The 21,014-nt window shown below is 35.2% G+C and overlaps 1 long non-coding RNA gene across 1 annotated transcript in view; it reads right to left on the bottom strand.

The window, feature by feature from the left end:
* LOC105051252 (uncharacterized) overlaps positions 1 to 20,382 on the bottom strand; it is a 52,774-nt gene extending 32,392 nt beyond the window's left edge. The window contains exon 1 of the long non-coding RNA XR_833188.4: positions 19,999 to 20,382. This is a non-coding gene — a long non-coding RNA (uncharacterized lncRNA). The remainder of the gene's footprint in view (positions 1 to 19,998) is intronic.
* Between the last annotated feature and the right edge of the window lie 632 nt (positions 20,383 to 21,014).

The following is a 21,014-nucleotide window of genomic DNA, read 5'->3' as shown; positions in this document are numbered from 1 at the left end:
AAAGGACAGAATGGCCCAGATACCAAATTCTACCTAACCATCCGATAATCGACACTTAGCATGTCTCCATTGGTCAGTAGGAGACGACAGTCGGCTCATTAATCTTTTGCACCAGAAATAAGGCGCCCCACCCTTTTGAATTCCACCAATTGCTTCGCTTCCTATGGTCATGATTGCCTGTTGATGTGATTTTTCGTTCTGCCCAAGGGCCGCAGGCACCGTTTTAGTGGTAACAACAAGCATATCTTCGGCGAATCGAAACTTATGTACTCCCTTCGTCTGCACCGAACTCGAGAGTAGAAGATATGTGTTGGAGGATAATTTGTCATCCAGACCGAAGACATGAACAAGCGAGAAAACATGTGATGAAGTGTATAGGACCAACACTACAGCACTGTTGGAGATGAAGGTATCCAATTCTGAAGGTAGATATGTCTCTCCCGAACCATGAGAGGGCTGTCTGAAGGAGATCATTCACTACATAACTCTGGGTCTCCCCGATCCTAACTTCAGATCCTAGCGATCCTTGATTCCTGACGATCTTCCTAAGCATCAAACTCCGATTGATCTCGAATTCGGTCTCAAACCTAGACTCCAACTGGTCCCAATCTTTGCAACAGTTGGTTTCTGGATAGGCCAATCTTTGACTTCGGCAACAGATAAGCTTCGGACACTACCAATACTTATTCCTGTGAGTGCGATTGGCCCTAGCCATTTTCTTCCTTTGACACCCATCTTCATTGGACCGCACCAAAGCTTCCTCAATCGAAACTAGTCAATCCTATCTACATCCTCATTTCAAATTCAAAAGCACCTGCGATACTACAACTAGCTCCAAAATAGATAAGACAGGTGTAACTGTTCGATCTAGAAGATTCCAGCCAAAAATCTCGCCATATCAGGCCTAAATTGGCCAGACAACCTATCAAAAACAGCTTTTCAGCCGTCGCCTACAAAACGGCTTCCAAGAGACCCCAAGATACGTGCACACAATCTCTCTAAAATGCTCCTCTTCTGTTTTTCTGAATCAAACTTAAGCGTCGGAGGATCCTCGTCAAAACCAACTCCAACCAGAACTTACCTTGCAGGTCACTTCCCAAGAAGGATGCACCACCGCTCCAACTACTTCGATTGAGATCCAAATTTCAGCAGCAACAATATGTATATGTATATATACATATACATACCCACACATACACACACACATAATTTCATGTACAATTAGTTGTTTTTAATTTTACTTTAATAAAAGGCAAAAGTAGTTCCCCTCAATGTTTCTAAAGTTATTACACAGGATTTACCTAATTATAATAAAAATCTACCAAATTATCTAAATATGACTATATTATACAATTTCTTGGTTATAGGATCCATGCTCTAAGGAGTCCAAGGCATATGCACTTCATATTCCTAATGTAGTTGAGCTTTCTGTAATATTAGTTATTTCACCAAAAGTGGTAAAAACAATCCTATATGCTCTCAACCCCCACTCATATGCCGGTTTTCACCTATCAATAATCTTAAAAGCCACCTCACTAGAAGAAACAGCCTAATGAGGTCCACTCCTTTGCTGTTAATGGATGAACTGCCTATATGATGATCATTAAACTACCCTGACCCAATCAATGGGACAAATTTCACCCACCTTCTTGAGTTAGATATGTGCCTAGTTCTTCTAATGATAATCAAATCATCCCATTACAAATATCCAAAATGCCTCTGTAGTGGACCAGCCTAAATCCCATAAGAAGAAAAAAAAGATCTACTGAGGTCTTTTGGGCCAGTCTACGAATCCTATCAGATTTTAAGCCCAACCATCCAAATAGACCCTCAAATGAAACAACTACATCTACCTTATCTTAAAACTAATGATTACATAGCTTATGCAATGATCAGCATATGGTCTCACCCAAACAGATAGGCCATAACTAACCTATGCATTGAAATAGATGGGCAAGCAGATTTGACCTATCTTAGAGTACATGAACACCTAGCTCATTTGGCAATTATCAAGCATCACAATTAAATAGACCAAAGTTCACCGTATCGATCAGTATTGTATCATATGGGGCATACCGTAATGTATTAATGCGAACTGGTACCGCATATCCCCATGTAGTAGAATGCTATCAGTACAGGATCAGATATCGAGACGACAAACCTTAAAATAGGCAAACCATATTTGACTCACCACCTAAAGTTGGTGGAGAATGCAGCTCACGTGGCCACCAATCTATCTTGACAATGCACCAAGTCGAAAAAATTAGGTTCATTCCAAGTTTCCAACATCAAAAGTTTTGAATTAATACCAAATTACTCCTTTTAGGGACACTTTGGGAAGGTTATCCCTATCTAAAACCAAACAAGGGAAAACTGCCTACATCATTATAAATGAAGGCTAATGTGATCTCTAGTTCTAAAGTCAAATAGCTCAAATGGAGATGAAACAAATGATTCAGGCAGTTAAGATCCACTACCTATACAACCTGTTCCAAGATACCTCAAGAACATGAGTACTTACACTAAGATCAACTTTCTATACAAACCACTTAAGCACACCTCAATAATATGATTGATAGCACTCCAGTCAAGCCCCTTTACAAATAAAGAGAAAATCGTCCCCCCTCTCTCTCTCCCTCCTTTGTAAAAAGTTACTGTTTCTCTCCCAAAAATGCATAAGGACCAATTTTCCAAAGTTGACAAATCTCCATTGATGGAGGCTTTCCTTTTATAACTAGCTCTGCTCAATTTAAATGAGAAATTTGTGATCAAACTTTTCAAAGAGTCCTACTTTCCAAAAGGAATCTCCTTTAAGAAAGCTTTATGGCAATAAATCAAAATACTGACCTTACTACTAAGGAATGTACCTTGGCCTAGATTTTAAGCGAAGACTACAAAATCTGGTGGATGTTCTTATGCAGAGAGTTATAAAAGCATGAACATCAATATTCTGAGTTGGCCTCTATCTTAATAGACATCTCATATAAAGAGCTACTTGCTCTTTTAAGCATGTGAAGCCCAGCCCATCAGCCGAGCTAAGCACAAGCCAGATCCATTGACTAGCCTAGAGTGTAAGCAGTGGCCCAACCCAGTCCACTGACCAATCAGCCTCAGTCAAGCCTGGCCCTTTGGCCTGGCCGGTGCCAAAGCAAGGCCCAAAGGCTCACTCCAATTTACAGTCAGGGCAGAGCCTCTGTTCAAGATGGAGACGAACTCCATCTCCTTAAGCTCAGCAAGGCAAGTGGGGAACTCTATCAGCTGTAGGAGCCGCACCACCCTCTCATATGCCCGTTCAAAGTTCCTTTCTTCTTCTTCTCCCTCTCTTTTTCCTTGGGTTTTCACTGCCAACCACCATCGTCACTATAGCCACCGCAGCCCCATCATCGGTCGCAAGGTCGGACACCACAAGTCTATCAAACACTTTCCTTCCATCTTTGTAGCACACCATCAACTAGGGCTGGCAAAATGCGACCCAACCCATCAACCCAACCCTCATTCGACCCATCTTAAGCAAGTTTAGGTTTGGCCAAAACAAGTTCAGGTCATAAACAGTTCAACCCATTTAACCTATTTGATTATATGGGTTAGGTTCGGATTTTGACCTTATGACCTGTTTAACATCATATTAAATGGGTCAATTCGGATCGGGTCAGACACCCATTTAATACTTGTCTCATTTAAAATAAGTTATAAAGCCTAAAACCCACTCTCTAAAGTTTGCTGCCCCACTTCATTTAAAATTTGAATTCAAATCATTTCAATTTCCAAATGCACTACAGCACCAAAGCCAAGGAGTGTTGAGCGCATCTTCCGAAAAAAATGCATGCTGCGTGCCACAGTCACATCCACGTGGTCTTTTTTCTCTCTCTATCCTTCTTGGGCCCAAAAAGCATCCCCACCCCATCATCACACTCGTCCCTCCTCTTGGACTCCTTCCCCACCCGATATCAATTTTTCCCTTGCCTCCTCTCCTTCTCTCCATCTACATGTACCAATGCCCTCCGCTGCAACCTTCGTCGTCCTAGTAAACGTGCTTCTCCACTGCTTGCTGCAACTGCTGCCACCTCTGAATTGTCAGAGATTCCAAATCTTCTCCTGCAACCTGCGACCAGCACCGACTACAGTGACCTCAAAAATAAAGCAGGCTCCGACCATCATCAACCATTCAAATTCATCACATGATCCATATACAAGTGTGAAACTCAAAGAATTTTTTATTCCAATCAAATATCATAAAAATTTTTTCTAGCCCAAACTTTAAATAACTTCTTATGAATGAATCCTAAACTGCCACCAAATTAATTAACTTCAAGCTTGAATAATATCACGACATACCCAATATCAAATTGAACTTCCAAATTTACTTAAATAACAAATAGACAAATAATCATAATGCACAATCGTATTCCATGGCAAATCCTCTTACACTTAATTTGGATCCAAATCTAACAAATCAGAACCTTAAGCACAACTTGCCCTACTTTGAGAATTTCTCAATCATCTCATTCACACTTTGGCTATGGGTATAGCAAGACAACATTCTGATTTCAATGAAAATAAAATAATCATCACAACTAAAATTCAGTTAATATAACCATTTAACAACAAAAAAAACAAACAGAGACATCTCATAACCTAGTTCTACCCAACTCTCAATATTTCCGACAAATCCTAAGGATTCTATAACATACCATTATTTCTTATCATAATCCTTAATGATCTTAAACCTAGGCTCTGATACCACTAAATCTGTCATGCCCCTAACCAAACACGTGACAAAGGCCGCATACCTTTAGGATGGGCCCTACAAGCACGCAAGGCTACAAATCAAATCATAAAACTTTCAAAATAATAGCAATAATAATAATAATAACTCTTTAATCCTTGAAAATCAATTTAATGAAAATCAATTAAATCATTTTCTATAGCAAATATCTTTACGTCACATAAATCATAATGTTCCATCCAAATAAAATATCCAAACTAATCAAACTAAGCTAAAAATCTAAAAAACTCAAATATCTCTAAACCATCTAGCGCACTCCCCCACATCCCGAGTAATCATAATTCATGATCTGAACAAAACAGAAAAAGAGAATAAAGAGCTACATTAGCCCAGTAAGCAACATAATACATCAATGTAGGATCTAAACATGCTGAGCAAATAAATCACATAATATTGACTAGAAGGAACAAATCTCCAATAACACATATTTCTTTGAAAATAATTATTTTCATACACTGGTACTGCATTCAACATCAAGCTACGGTCACGTAACCCAGTGGCATGTGTCTAATAACAAAAACACGTTGCATAAAGTGCCAAATAATAGATACCACTATTCTAATCATCAGTGGCTCAGTGTCAAAACTAATTTCTCATATTACAAGTCGACTAGTCCAACGTATAATCCCCATTGGCGGGGCCACATCATAGCCATGCTGAGAACATATATATAAAAGCAATTTCACAAGTTTCCCAATCAAATATTCCAAATCTATTTCTCAAAGCAGATCAGATGTTCAAAATAAATTATTTTTAAGAATAAAACAACACATGCTTGGCCCATTTATTAGACTAAAAATAGAGAGCATAAATCACATAAAATAATTAATTATAATTTTCAAAAGATCATTCGAAAGCAAACATAAAGCATTAGGTTACTTACCTCGTCATACTTCAAATCCGACTTCAATTAGATAGGTCGGCTTCACCTATTCAAAGCCATTGAAATTTAATTAATTTTACAATCAACATCTTAGAAGCCCATCAGATAAGAAATCCTAAAGAATCCAAATGGATCAAGGGAGCGAAATAACCCAACTAGGGGTACGACTAGGGTGGCTTCATACTTTAATCAACACAAATTAAGGATAGGCCAGTCAATGGTGAAGCCCAATGGCCCTAAATCAATCAGTTTGGATAATTTTATATGATCAAAGGTCAAAGTGGGATACAAGTTGGATACCATAATCGAGGATGACCAAATCTAATAGGATTTGACAAGAGCCAGAATGGAAATTGACATATTGCCTGATAGCAATGGTATAGGTTGCAAGAGAGATTCTAAGGTCATCTTCCCTCTAGAGAGAGAAAATAGGTCTAGAAAGAGAAAATCACATAAGAGAGAGAGGCTAGAGAGAGAAACCCTTGTAGAGAAAAAAGATAGAGAAGAATAATTCTAGAGAGAGAAACTTGAGAAGAGAGAAAGATTAAACAAGACAAACAAGAGAAAGGGAAGAGAGAAAATCTCTCTTTTCTTTCTTTCCTTCTTTTTTTTTCTCTTTCGCAGAAATATTGGACTATTTATTAGGGTGTTTGAACTAGGTGGAGGCTCCATTGGCTATGGTCGCTGCTGATCAGAGGACCGACGACAAGAGCCACCGGCAATAGTAGCAGGGCAGCCAATGATGGAAAAGAAGAAACATCAATAAAATAGGGGTTTCGGCCCCTTATTGGCTTATTACCATGGTTCTCCGATGGTGAGACTCTGACGACGGCTGGGAATGAGAAAGGTGACAAGTCCCCATCTCTGGTGATAAGTGTCGGCAGCAAAGAAGGCTGGAAAAAGAAGATCAAACAGGATTTTTCAAATCTAAAAATAGGGGATTAATGGCCCTTCTTTTCTTTGGAATTTTCTAGCGAGGAACATGACTGGCAAGGAAGTTTAAGAAGGAATAAGCCAGAGAAGATCAAGAGATCTTACCTTGACTTTGGTGAGGTCTTGGCTATGATCGCCAGTGAGCACAAAAGGTTCAAACTATTGGCAATCAACAGGAGAAGATGGAGAAAGATGAGTAGTGGTTCCGTTGGACACTGGTGGAGGGGTTAGGGGATTTAAATAGAAGTGGAGGCTAGGTTTTCCTAGCCTCCGACAAAGTCGTGATGGAGGACTCTTCCTCCTCCATCCTAAACAAATAGGGGTCTCCCCTGTTTCGGTCGGGCATCACAACCGGCCCTCCTCTCCTCTTTTTCCCTCTTTCTTCCTCATTTTGCCTATTTTCCTAGCACCGTGTCTATCGGAAATTGGAGCCGGAGACACCATCGGAGCCAAGGTAAAGTCCCGATCCTCCTTCCTCTCTCTCTTTCCCACCTTCTCTTGGCCTTAGGCACCGCCATTGGCCAACGGCTTCACCGAAAATCCATCATAAAAGAATCCCCTATTTTGACCAAATCTTTTTCCCCTTTTTCCAGCCACCACCACCACCATCCCTTAACGTCTGACAATAGTCGAGTCATCGGGCCTCCCTATGAGCCTCCACGATGAGACTATCACCGCTAATGACCGACTCATGACCGAAAAGATCTCGCCCTATTTTTCTAGCCCTTTTCCATGATTTCTCACCGACAGCCACTATCGCCGACCATCCGCCACTCCACTGCTGTCGGTCGCTTGCTGCCGCAGCTTGACGCCAGTCTTCCGACGACCAGACACCACCCCCTTCCATCCTCTACTTGGCCAAAGAAAGAAGAAAAGAAGAGAAGAAAAGGAAAGGAAAAAAAGAGAAGGGTTCTCTCTCTCATGTCTCTCCTTCTCTCTCTAGTATTTCTCTCTCTACTTTTCCTTTCTTTCTCTCTCTTAAAAAAATAAAAGAAGACCCATTCTCTCTCCACTTTCTCTCTCTAAAAAGACCTGCATCTTAGGATAGTCCTATCTTCTTGCTTTAGGGACCGAAGTTGACTTCAACAAAATGACCCCAAACTGCTTTGGTGCTCGAATGGTCTATCGAACTAATCATCTAGTCAACAGCCTCCTTTTATTATTATTTAATTAAGTGAAAGTAAATTGATTATAATTTAATATTTTAAATAGGATTATTTGATTCATCTAACAAAATCTAAAGATCTAGAGCGAACAAGATAAGTGGATCTTACACTCCTTATTTATTTTCAATTTTTCATATTTTCCATGCATATGACCTCTTGTTAATGAATTTATATTTTTTGTAAAATAAGGATCAACATATAAGATATAAAAAGCATGTTTTATTATGACCATTCATTCCATGAATATGTTTTATAAAAATAGTATATTAATGAAGTATGAATTTTATTGTTTTAAGAAAAAGATTTAAAATTTTAAAAGCTCTTAGATAGCCATGATAGCCTTACGAAAGTGAGGTCAATTGACAAACGACTCTCTACCAATAAATATAAAGTTGGTAACAAATATGAATTATGAAACTTGTCGATTATGATGACGACCCTATCACAGATATAAAGTGACCACAGCATGAATATCTATGAGCAATGTTTTGAAACCTGATATGAATATCTGATAAGAATGATTTATGAATCATATTTACGAAATATTCATGATTTATGCATACATGATTAGTTTTATTATATGCCCTATGAAATATTTTACTTTGTATTATCCATTATTTTCTTAATATTGCATTATCATGGAAAAACCTATGCTTGATTCGGTAAGAAAGTATAGGTTTTGCTTACTGAGCTAGTGTAGCTCATATCTCTTTATTTTTCTTTCTTTTACAGAGGAATAAAGTTAAGAATAATGAAGGATCCAGGTTTTGAAATCTGCATAGTAAGCTTGAAAATTTTGTAACTGACAATTAGTATATTAGATGATTATGGACTTGTAGTCAATTATTTATAAATTTTAGATATGAATTTTAGTATTTGATATTGGATTTAGATGCTCTGAATCAATCTTGGTTTATTTACTTGAAAATGATGGAATTGAATGTTTTATTATATTTTATTTGTGAAGATTTTAGCTGATTATGATTAATAGGTTTTGTGTTATCATGGATTGTACCCCTCGATAGCATGGCCGTGCTATGTCTCAGATTGGGGCATGACAATTACCATCAACCCCTATTGTGTTATCATTATCCTGATATGACTCCTATTTCGCAACTTGACTGGTTAGACACCTGATTAGACCAACCGAGCCATCAAACGCCACAACATGGCCAACCATGTTCTATTCCTCCCATTTTTCCACAATACCCTATACCTTTTCTAATTATTCCACTTGGTGCAATCATCTAGATGAGTCAAAGTCCAGCAAGGGTGTATTATGCTATAGCTTATACATTGAGATTTCTAAGGGGACCTTTTCAAAAATTATTTAAATTTGTCTTTGTATTAACAAAGTAATGATCCACCTTTTCTAAATTTTTCATTTAAACAATATTATTTTTACTACAAAAAGCTATAAATTGATTTATATGTTATCTATGAATTTTATGAAACTAGGTTTTGAATGAAAATAAACATGTAATTTGTAAGTAATATTTTATGGAATATTACTATTTGTTTATTAATCTATATCAAATATGCATACTTTGGTTGGAAGATAATACATATGCTATTCTATAAAAAGAGCTCTAACGTGTATCAGATTTGGACTCTCGGCCTAATTATGTTTTGGACCCTACCAATTAAGAGTTATGCATTGGCAATTGTGATTATTTCTGAGCTCATTATTCTAGCTCTGCCATAGGAAATAAACATGGTATTCTAGCCTACTCCATAAGATATAAGTGCAATATTCTAGCCCACTCTGCATGGTGTAAGTGCAGTTCTCTATCCTAGCCAGAGAGTATAAGGTCATCATTAAAGGCTATTAAGTTGAGCATGATATTCCTAGATCAAACTTATGAATATGAATACGAATATTTGAGCAATACTAGATAATTTAAATTGGTGTTTTTTGAAAAGAAATGATTTTGTTTATATTCTTATCTATGGTAAAATAATTATTTAACAATTAAATTTTAGATTATTGCATGAATTATCTAGCTTAGGCACCATTACTTAATAAGTTGTTGAGCTGATTATATGATCTCTTCTTTTCATACAGATTCAAAAAATTAATTACTGATGGGGTCAGCTAGAAGCATGTGATTAGCAGCAAGAGCCGAACAGACCAACATAACTCAAGTTAGTACTGCTTTCATAGTATAATATCGGAAATACTTTATAGGTTTCTTATTTGATTAGTGTTTGGACAGTAGTTGGCGTAAGACTCTTGAGTTTTGGATATTATTTGTTTAATTTGATTTATTAATTATTAGAATTTGGATTTTAGTTGGTTTAATTTATTCCATTATGTTACTTTGATATTATGATGGAAGCCTTGCATGCATGTGGGGAGAAATGCCCTATGAGTATAGGGCGGTTGCCACATCCTGTCTCACAGTTTTGGGATGAGGGCGTGACATAGGACCAATTTGGTTGCCCTAACAGGGCATCCAAAGACAGTTCAACATGGTGGGAGCCCACTTCTAGCATTTTGTTGGCTCAAAATGAAGATAAATAAAGTTCCGAAAATGGCCCATGAATAGGAAAAATGGCCCAAAGTGACTTCAGCCCAGAGGGAGCTGAGGTCACCTCAACAAAGTGGGCTCCTGCTCAACCTACTTACAACAAACCAAACAAACCTCTACATGAGATCACTAGTGTTCATAGAGGGCCTTGGGCCTTCCCTTCAAATGAAAATCCCATCTAATGGGCATTTTGTCTAAAGGAACCATCAAATCTACATAGATGACATATCTTGAGGGAGGTCTTAGGCCCTACATTTAACAATCTGATGTAGATTTGATAAGAAAGAAACATTGGCTTGACCAACATGAGAACATAAGCCTAAAAATTAGTAAGGGCCTCAATATCTACACTTGATCTCTCATCAAAATTCCATAGAAAAGGAACATTGGCTCTATACATGAGACAATTGATCTCAATATGCCAAAGGCTTTTGACTGGCTACAAAATGAAACTTCATTCTTAGGACAAGAGGCATCTTTATGAGAGAAGAAGCATTGGGTCAATATACATGAGACTACCATTTATGATAAATTGAAGAGCACCTTCACCTTCAGCCCTATGTTTAAAAATGAACTCAAACTCGTCAATTGAAATGTTATGATGAATGAAATGCTAGCTCCACTAAAATTAGATCATTGCTCTTAATGTATCAATGAGGGTCTTTATGTATCAAATGAAACATTAACATGGGAGGGTCATATTATGCTATTCATTGAAATAAAGTTTCATTTTAAGAACCTACATAGAGAGTTTCAGTAGCGAAAATTTAATTTGAGAGTTTCATAGTATGAAATTCTCATTCAAATAGAGCTTCAGTTTAAGAAAATTAAGCTATAGTCAATGAAACGCTCATAGACACTATTTCAGCAAATAAATTATACCACTTCGATATCATGAAACCCTTATTTAAATGGACTTCGAATTTAAGAAATTGTCAATAGAACACTCATAAATAAAAAGTTTAAGCAAACAAAACTCTAATATAAGATTATACTATGAAATCTCATATGTAATAAATTCCACAGTTTAAGTGGAGACTAATGAAGATAATTATTATGTTACAAAGTAAATGAAGGTTTGCATGGGGTAATACAACTGATTGAGATAAAAGGAGATGGTGGAGATCCACTGGCATCAAGATGATGAGATCTAGTAGTTGGGCTGGAACACTAAGTGGAAAGAGATGCATATCAGTTATACATGCTTTGAGGAAAGCAGTGATCATGTTGATTACTATGACACTGATAATAATGATAACTGTAGAGACTTAGGTAGTGGTAGAGATGTTTGTGATTCAAAGTTCAATCAATCAGCATGAGATGCTTAACCAACCAACTACATCAATTTAATACATGACCATGAAAATATATATCTGGGTGAGTTTGGTTGATGATAGATCTCGTAGTTGGGCTGGAACACTTAGGCCAAGAGTCAATTTCAATGAAGCGGAAAGAGATGCATATCAGTTATATATGCTTTGAGGAAAGCAGTAATCGTGTTGATTACTATGAGTCTATGACACTGATAATAATGATAACTGTAGAGACTTGGGTAGAGGTGGAGATGTTTGTGATTCAAAGTTCAATCAATCTGCATGAGATGCTTAAGCAACCAACTTCATCAATTTAATACATGATCATGAAAATATATATCCAGGTGAATTTGGTTGATGTGGTCTGAGGAGGACAGACTTCAATGATCAGACACAAAGCTCAGTTAGTTTAAAACTAATATATAAGCTGAAAAGCTTTAAAGCCTTACAAGTTACAACTGTGCATGGACGAGCTTAGAAATTTCACCCACAGTGACAAGATAGCATCAACTTTTGAACAGTGATAGCTGCAGCAATATTATCGTAAATATCATTAATTTTGCCTATTCTAATCCAGTATTTTGCTATTCACATAGTTGATCCTGCAGTCAATACGAGGCACTATTATTTGTTGCACCATTAATTGTGCTGGATTAACCCAAAAAAAAAAAAATTACATAGTCTCTGTTTCAATAATGTCCATTGCCTTTCTAAAACAAATTTCACTTACCCTGGATGTTTTTAACATTTTGTTCATTTTAAAATTCTTAATGCTCTTAATTTCTGAACAAAACAGCAGAAGAAATCATGAAGATTGTTGAAATACCCTGTTCTGAGTAAGGGCTAAACTACTTCTGAACCATTATTGTAAATACAAAAAAATAAGAATATCAAAAAATTCTATTGAGACAAATCGAATTAATATGCACTGGTGGATTTGAATATAGATTGACAAATTGGTACCAAATTATGAGAATTTACAAGATTGCAAGGAGTGCAAAACTGGCTTGAACTGCTCGGTTCAGGGCATACCATATAGCATACGTAACCAATGCGACATAGGATTAGTTTTGCTGGTTTGACATGAGAACCGGTCCATATTAGTCCAAACCAATTCCTACAGTTTGAACCAAGCAGAACTATTCGGTCTTGGTCACTAGGAACCCATACCGCTCGGTTTTCAGCAATATCATGACAAGGGGTGAAAAAACAGAGGCCGAGAGTCAATGGCGAATGCATATTAGTAGATGTGGGGTCAATTGACCCCACAAAAAAATAAATAAATATATATATATTAGTATAAAAAATCAAAATTGACCTACTAGTTTTAAAAAGAATAATTATGACCTATATTCTTTTTTTTTAATGACTCGCATGTCTCACCTCTCTCTCCCTCCCTCTTTCACGCCAGTTTGACCTCTCTCCTTCTTTCTCTTTCTTTATTAATTGCTTCTCTATTTGTCTTTTAATACTCTACTCCAACCTTATCCATCCACCTCTTACATTTAAACTCCACATCCATTTATTTTTTATACCCTAGAAGAACCACATTAAAAGATGAAAAAAGAGTAATTATGACTTATATTCTCTCTCTCTTTAATAACTCACATGTCCCACCTCTCTTTAATAACCTACATTCTTCCTTTGTAAAATAAAGAATTTTTGTGTTTTTGTTGATGTAGAAATAGTACTACACTCTATTTAGTTCTCGGTATTCTTATTATTTGGCAAAATTCCTAGATCCGCCACTGCTGAGAGTTGTCTCGATATGGTGGAATGCATGACATATGATACCGACCGTACTATACTAAATCAATGATGTACTAGTGTGGTACCTGATACTGCGATTGCAGACCTTGCAAAATTGATTAACAACTTGGGCATGGTAACAACAGAAATTGTTTTCCAACTCCAATAATATGTTAGAAATTAAAATATCTTGAGATACCAGCTTCCACAATATTGGCAATACAATTGAAATGCCTACACTTGTTAACATCATGATTCGTTGAACCATGCCGAACCGGCTAGTTCGAGGCATGCCGATCAAACTAGTCCAATACTGATACAGCTTATTCGTTCAATTCGGAATGGAAGCCTTACAATGCCTACATTGGGAGAGAGAGGAGAGAGGAAAAGAAATGGCAAAGGGAGAGGAAGAGGGAGGATGGGAGGGAGAGAGAGTGGGAGAGTGAGAGGGAGGCGGAGAAAGAGAGGTAAGCCAATAGAAAGAGAGAGCTCAAAAGCCTTCATCAAAAGTTCAGAATATAGGATCCTCAATTTTGTTTCGAAATAGGGGATCCCTATTTATTTTTGCCAATTTCAAAAGTCAAGCAATTCAAATTGAAGTTGGCAAATAGTTTGCCAACTTCAATTTGAAATTGGCAAAAAAAAATAAAGGCCCTATGGGTACATCTCAAAATGCACGATACAGACCATAATGTAACATGCCAGTCACCAACCAGCACAGAACTCGATACTGGTTCAATGAACCTAAGTTAACATGCAAAAACACTAGTTACATTAACAAACTAAAAGGTTTTGTCAGTATAGTAACACAATGTATATCACTTGTTTGCATGCCAAATTACATAAAACAGCCCTAAACAGCGACCAACATATATATTATGATGCTAGTCTACAAATACTATTAAAACCAATGTTTAAAACATGTTTATAAATAGTAAGAATAAAATTTGGTGTTTGTAAAGCAAAAAAATGATAACATGTTGTACCTTGGAATATAGGTAGTGAATCTTTTTACAAACTTGTATATATATTTCCTACCACATCCAAGAGGCCAAATGTGGTAGGAAGTAAGCAAGAGTTCTCATGCTTTAATGGATGGATGCGAGTAAAGAAATTTAGGAGGAGAATTAACATAGCTTGCCTTCAAGAGACTAAGTGGATAGGAGAAAAAGCAAAGAAAGTTGGTGAAACAAGTTATAAACTTTGGTATACTAGGAAAGATAGGAATAAAAATGGAGTAGGAATTATTATAGTTTAAGAGTTTAAAAGATGGAGTTGTAGATATTAAGAGAGTGAAAGAAAGAATAATATTGATAAATTAGCATTAGGAGAGGAGACTATTAATATCATTGATGCTTATACTCCTTAAGTAGGATTAGATGATGCTACAAATATTTTAGGAGGACATGGATGGACTCATTCAAGAGGTCCTAGCAAAGAAAAGACATTTATCGGATGAGATTTGAATGGGTAAGTGTGGAAATATAAAGTTGGTTTTCAAAGAGTGCACAAAGCTTATGGTTTTGGAGATTGATATAAGGAAGAAAATGCTACTTTGGTGTTTGCAATAGAATATGACCTAATATTAGCTGACACATGCTTTATAAAAGACTCTCCCTTGATAACTTTTAAAAGTAACCATAATACTAGTTAAATAGATTTCTTCCTTACTAGAAAGACTGGTTGAGTTTTCTGTAAAATTATAAAGTTATACCAGTAAGAGTGTAACCAACCAATATAGATTGGTAGTTTTCGATATGTGTATTTGGAAATAAAAAGAAAAACTAAAGAAATTAGGAACCTTAAGGCCTAGGTGATAAAATTTGCTTGATAGAAACAAATGGCTTTTAAGAGAAAAGTATTGAGGGAAGACAAATGAGGTATAGATAGGAAAATCAATACCATAGTGCAAAGATGGATAGCAGTATTAAGATAATGGCAACAAAGATACTAAAAGAATAAAAAAACAGGCTATCCGGTAAGGAAACTGAATGGAGGAATGAGAAAATTCAGTTGATAGTTAAGGCTAAAATAGAATGCTATAGAAGACTACCTAATTATAGGAATGCAAAAACATGTAAAAGCTATAAGATGGCTAAAAAGGAAGTTAAGAAGATGGTACAAGAGGCTCCATTAAAAGTACATGAATAGTTTTATCGCAAATTAAAAATTGAGAATGGAGTGAAAGGTATCTATAAAAATGCAAGACTCAGAGAAAAGAAAACTAGAGACTCTCAAGTTAACTTCATCAAAGATAGAAAATTAAAAATTTTGATTTAGGAGGATGAGACTAAAGAAAGATGGAGAAGTTATTTTGATAATCTATTCAATGAAAGTCATGTAAACGATTTAGGATGTTTACTAGTTCAAATGTAGAGAGAAATGTCCAGTATACACAGAATTAGAGTATCTGAGGTAAAGAGAGCCATGAAAAAGATGAAAATACGAAAAGCAAATGGACATGATAGAATCCCTATTAAGATTTGGAAATATCTAAGTGACGTGGAAGTAATTTTGTTAACTAATTTATTAATAAGATTTTAAAAACCAAGAAAATTCTTAATGAATGGAGAAAGAACATTTCAGTACTGATTTATAAGAACAAAGTGATTCAAAATTGTTCTAACTATCGTGGTATTAAACTCATGAGCCATAATACGAAAGCTTGGAAGAGTGATTAAGCATAAACTGAGATGGGACACAGAAATATTAGAGAAGTAATTTGGTTTTATGGTAGAAAGATTATTATAGAAGCTATTTTTCTTTTGAAGGTTAATGAAGCAATACAGAGAAAAGAAACAAGATCTGTATATAATTTTTATTTATTAGAAAAGTATTGATAGAGTTTCTAAAGAAGTCTTATGACAGATATTAGAAAAGAAAGGAACTCTTGTTAGTTAGATTAATATGATTAAGGACATGTATAATAGAGTAGTTACTAGTATGAGAACTATCAGTGGTAATACTAGTAAGTTTCCAATCACAATAGATTTACACCAAAAATCTACTCTACGTCCTCATCTTGCGATAGTCATGGATGAGCTTACTAAGCATATTCAGGATGATATTCGTCATGCATACTACTTGCGGATGTAGTCTTAGCTGATGAAACTAAGGTTAGAGTTAATTGCAAGTTGGAATTATGGAGTGCATTAGAATCCAAGGATTTCGGGTTAAGTAGAACCAAGACCGAATACATGAAACACAAGTTTAGTAAAACTAGAAATAAAGATGAATGTGGAGTAAAAATTGAATGTGGAGTAAAAATTAAGGATCATGATATTCCTAATGAAAGGGAGATTGAAGAGGATCTTGATCATTTGTGACATTTAGGATCAATAATGCATAAGGAAGGAGAGATTGAAGAGGATGTTATCCACAAGATTAAGTGTTGTGGTTCAAATGGACGCAACAAGGATTTTATGTGATTAAGATATCTGACGGGTTGAAGGAAAATTTAATAAGACCACTATACAACCAGGTATTATTTATAGTGTAGGATGTTGGATAGATAGAAAACAACATATGCATAAGATGAGGATGGCCGAAATGAGAATGTCAAGATGAATATGTAGTAATACAAGAAAAGATAAAAAAAATCAAAGTCATTTGTAAAAGGTAGAGGTAGCACCAATTGAGGACAAATTAAGAGGACTTAGATAGTTTGAAAATGTATAACATAGATTAAAGGATGCACCGATACAAAGGAGTGATTTTATACATGTAGAAGGAAAGAAAGGTAGAGGTAGACCAAAAATCACATGGGATGAGGTGGTAAGGAGTGACTTGATACCACCTCATCTTTGAGAAAGTGTATCTCTAAATATAGAGAAATGGAGGAAAAAGTTTCATGTATTGTGTCAACATGGTGAAGGACAGCAAGCATACCATGCAAATCTCTTATCAATATAAGCATATTCCAACACTTACCATTAACAAAGAATTAAATACCTTGCATATGATAAATGCCTCCACATATATAATAGTTTTCCTTGTCTATTATATGCACAAAACCAACCTTGTAATACTTTTCCTTGAAGACACATCTTGATTATAGTACAAGTAGTCATGGCATTCGACTTTTATCTCTTGGTCTCTAACCCCTTACCCTTTTCTCCTAAACCCTTTCTCTCACTCAAAGAAATCAGAGGGAGTTAAAGACAAATTTTTGACTACTAAACAAGTAAACAAAAGTCAATAACCTTGTTGTTTGGGATGTTATAAAAAAGAATGAAAAGGGTAATTTAAAAGAATTGGAGGAAGATCAAGTAAGAATATTTTAAAGAAATGACAATCTTACATATAGGATTGTATAGGTTAAAATAACAGGAAAACAGATTTTTTTTGCAGCAAAACTATTACAAACTAAATAAAAGCATCAAAGAGGCTTTCTACATTATGGCAATATCAAATAAGCTAATGCATGGGCAAGAATGTCAGAATTTCAAATTTGATGTAGCAAGTATTCATTTTTCTCTTTTCGAATTGGTATTTTTAGAAGTTGTGCTGGTTGAAAATTGTTTCAAATTTTTGCTACATAGTACATATATTGATTGTAGTAGTGACCTTTACATGCTTAGCACCTGAGTTGCTGAAACATTCTCTAGTTAACCCCAATTTTTCATCAAGAATTCTCCCAAGTCTATAATTTTACTATGGAGAACTAATGGTTTTTATGGATAATTTGTAATTTTTAATGAACCATGATTCACATATTAAAGAACTTGAATAGCTCCTACTCATTAAGATGCTTCAGTTTTTTAATCATTTTTTCAAACCCTTGCTTTGAACATTCAATATTTTTATAAATTTCTCATATGCTTACCAAGTTACTAATTTTCTCTTGGCAAGAAAAATGGTCATGATTCCAATTTCTTTCAGTATGCAAGTCATTCTCTTGGACTTGTTTGTTTCACTATAAGTGGAGGGGGAAAGGCAACTTCTACAAGTGGAGAGGAGTCTCCTTGTTTAGTTGGAGTTTTAAAAGAAGAGAGAATGAAAAAAGCTATTCCCATGGGAAAACACTTCCCATGCTTCATGAAAAATAGAAACCAACGAGAGAGATGGGTTTTGGGACTTCCCATGGAATAAAAATTGATAACACTTTTTTCTTTCCAAAAATATCACTGAAATTCTGCAAAATATTAATATAATATTTTTTATAATATTAATATAGTATTTATATTAACATATTAATATTTACAATAATATTATATAATATCTAATATTATATTTATATCTATATAAATAAATTTATTATATTTAAATATTAATATAATATTAATACATATATATTAGTATTATTTAATACAATAAATTATTATGATCTAATATTATATTATAATATATTAATATTATATTATATAAATATAAATATAATATTATTATTTATATAAAGTTTAGGAGCAAAAAGGTATAGCCTTATATCTATTAATATATAATAGGTATTTTATACAGTTTTTCTAGAAAAATGGATGCTCAACCAAACGTAAGCCATTTTTCTATGGTCAATCAAACATACCAAAATCATATTCCTAGGAAATAACTTTCTGAAAAGTTACTTTAGGAAGAAAAGTTCTTCTCACGGACCAAACAAGTCCACCATGTTACTTGTAGAAAAAAAGAAAAGAAAAGGTGAATATCTAGTGATCTATTTCAAATACTAATTGTTTCTTCCATCAAAATTATAGGACATCAAAGAAAATAATATCTGAGAATTGGAAGACTAATTATAGGACATCAAAGAAAATAATATTTGAGAATTGGAAGACCCACTCAAGGGTTCCGAGGAAACAATTTCGGAAATGAATAAGTTGTTTCCCTTAAAAACAGAAATATGCCTAGAAAGATGAATGGAAACACCAGATAGTTGCCTCAATTTAATAGAAAAAGTTGAGATCTACCAGTACATCAGCAAAATACCACTATATACTAGTTTTTCAGTGCATCCCACTGTTTCATATTGGCCCATATGGTTTTACATATGTTATGACACCATTTTCCTCATCAATTGTAGAAATCTTATTCATCATGCCAAACAAGAAGTGGCGAGATGGCACACAAGACATTTGCCAAGATGCTAAATTTCGTAATCTGCTATCCAATTTCATCAAATACAAACAAGAAAGGGAGGAAAAACACAGAAAAACAAAAGCATTAACAGCTAGTGCCGACAAAATCCAAAAAAGCTCCTATTAAGAACCAATCAAGCAAATGTGACATCAAAATCCGTAACTCTGTAGTTCTTGAAAACCCTTAATTGTTGAGTACCAATTCTCAAACCTACCCATACGTGCATGTAAAATTAAGAACCCATGCCCCCCAAGTTATTCACCCACCAAGATATTCTTAATCCATCCTCTCTTCCAGCTTTCTATTTTAGCTTCGGGCTCCACATTCAAAACAAAATAGAGGAAAAATAAAACAAAAACAAATAACCCTTTAATGTCATACCGGGCTTCCCAATCATATTCCATCATTAAGAATATCCAGAAATAATATCAAAGAAATGCTAGAAGTCAAAAAAAAAAAAAAAAAATCCCAATATGCCCAAAATAACTCAAAAATAGTATCGCAAAAATGTTCCATAACTTATGGCTCTCTCTCCAGCTCATTTCTAGAAGTAATCTTAGCATACCTTGCCAGCCGTCCAGTAGTGCTTCAGCAGAGTGAGATGGTCGATAGAAAAGGGGATCATAAAAAGGTGTTTAAAGTCGGCTCTTCTTTCTCCATTACATGAAGGAATCGAAGGCGGGAAATTTCCGGTTAGGAGCTTGGTTTCGGCCGGGGCCCGGATCGGAGGCGAACCCAACGGCCAGGTGGACCGAACCGTAGGCTCGATGTACGGCAGGTGATGAGTTGTCTCAGGATGAAGTGGTGTCGGAGGCGTCCTCCGCCCTTGCTTTCTTCCTCCCCAAGCTAAGAAAGGTGGGCACTTTTAAACGTCGCTGTTTTCGGGAAATCGTTCGTCGCTTGCTCAAGAAACAGGGGATAAAACTAGTGGTGCAGATGGACCAACCTGAGCCGCCGGTGCTCCACTCGTTCATAACTCAGAACAGCATGAACCCAATTGATCATATATTTTCTTAATAAAATTATATTTTATTTATAATATATATTATTAATTTAATATTTTTAAATATAATATAATATTTTATTTTATTTTAATCATATTTTTATAATTTTTAAGTTTAAGTATGATTTGATTGATATTCGAATCTTATCTAAACAATCTTAAGATTTTTTTTTTCTTTTTTAAGTTCGAACTTAGATGTTAAAACTCATCAATCTTGAGTTAAATTTTAAATTTAAATATTTTTAATCAAATTAAGCTTAAAATCTCTTACCGCTCAATTCAGCTCAACTTGGTTGCACCCAAGTAAAACCTTTCAAGCTAATACCTAATAGCAAATTTGGGTAGTTATCCAAATGACTCTATCAATAACACCACATATATAAAACCTACCCTATTTGCAACCTAGGCATCTAATAGAGTCGAAATTAAGGGTGTGTATGGCTTAACTGGATTCGAAATCAGAATCGAAATGAAAGAAAATTGGATTAGCCATGCCATTTAACATGTTTGGTTCATGGCAAAAATTAAAATTAAAATTATAATAAAATTTAAGAACTAGAAGAGAATAGGGATTGAAT

This window comes from Elaeis guineensis, chromosome 9, assembly GCF_000442705.2.
Source record: "Elaeis guineensis isolate ETL-2024a chromosome 9, EG11, whole genome shotgun sequence".
In the NCBI taxonomy this organism is placed as follows: domain Eukaryota; kingdom Viridiplantae; phylum Streptophyta; class Magnoliopsida; order Arecales; family Arecaceae; genus Elaeis; species Elaeis guineensis.
This window is presented reverse-complemented; position numbering and strand designations above follow the sequence as displayed.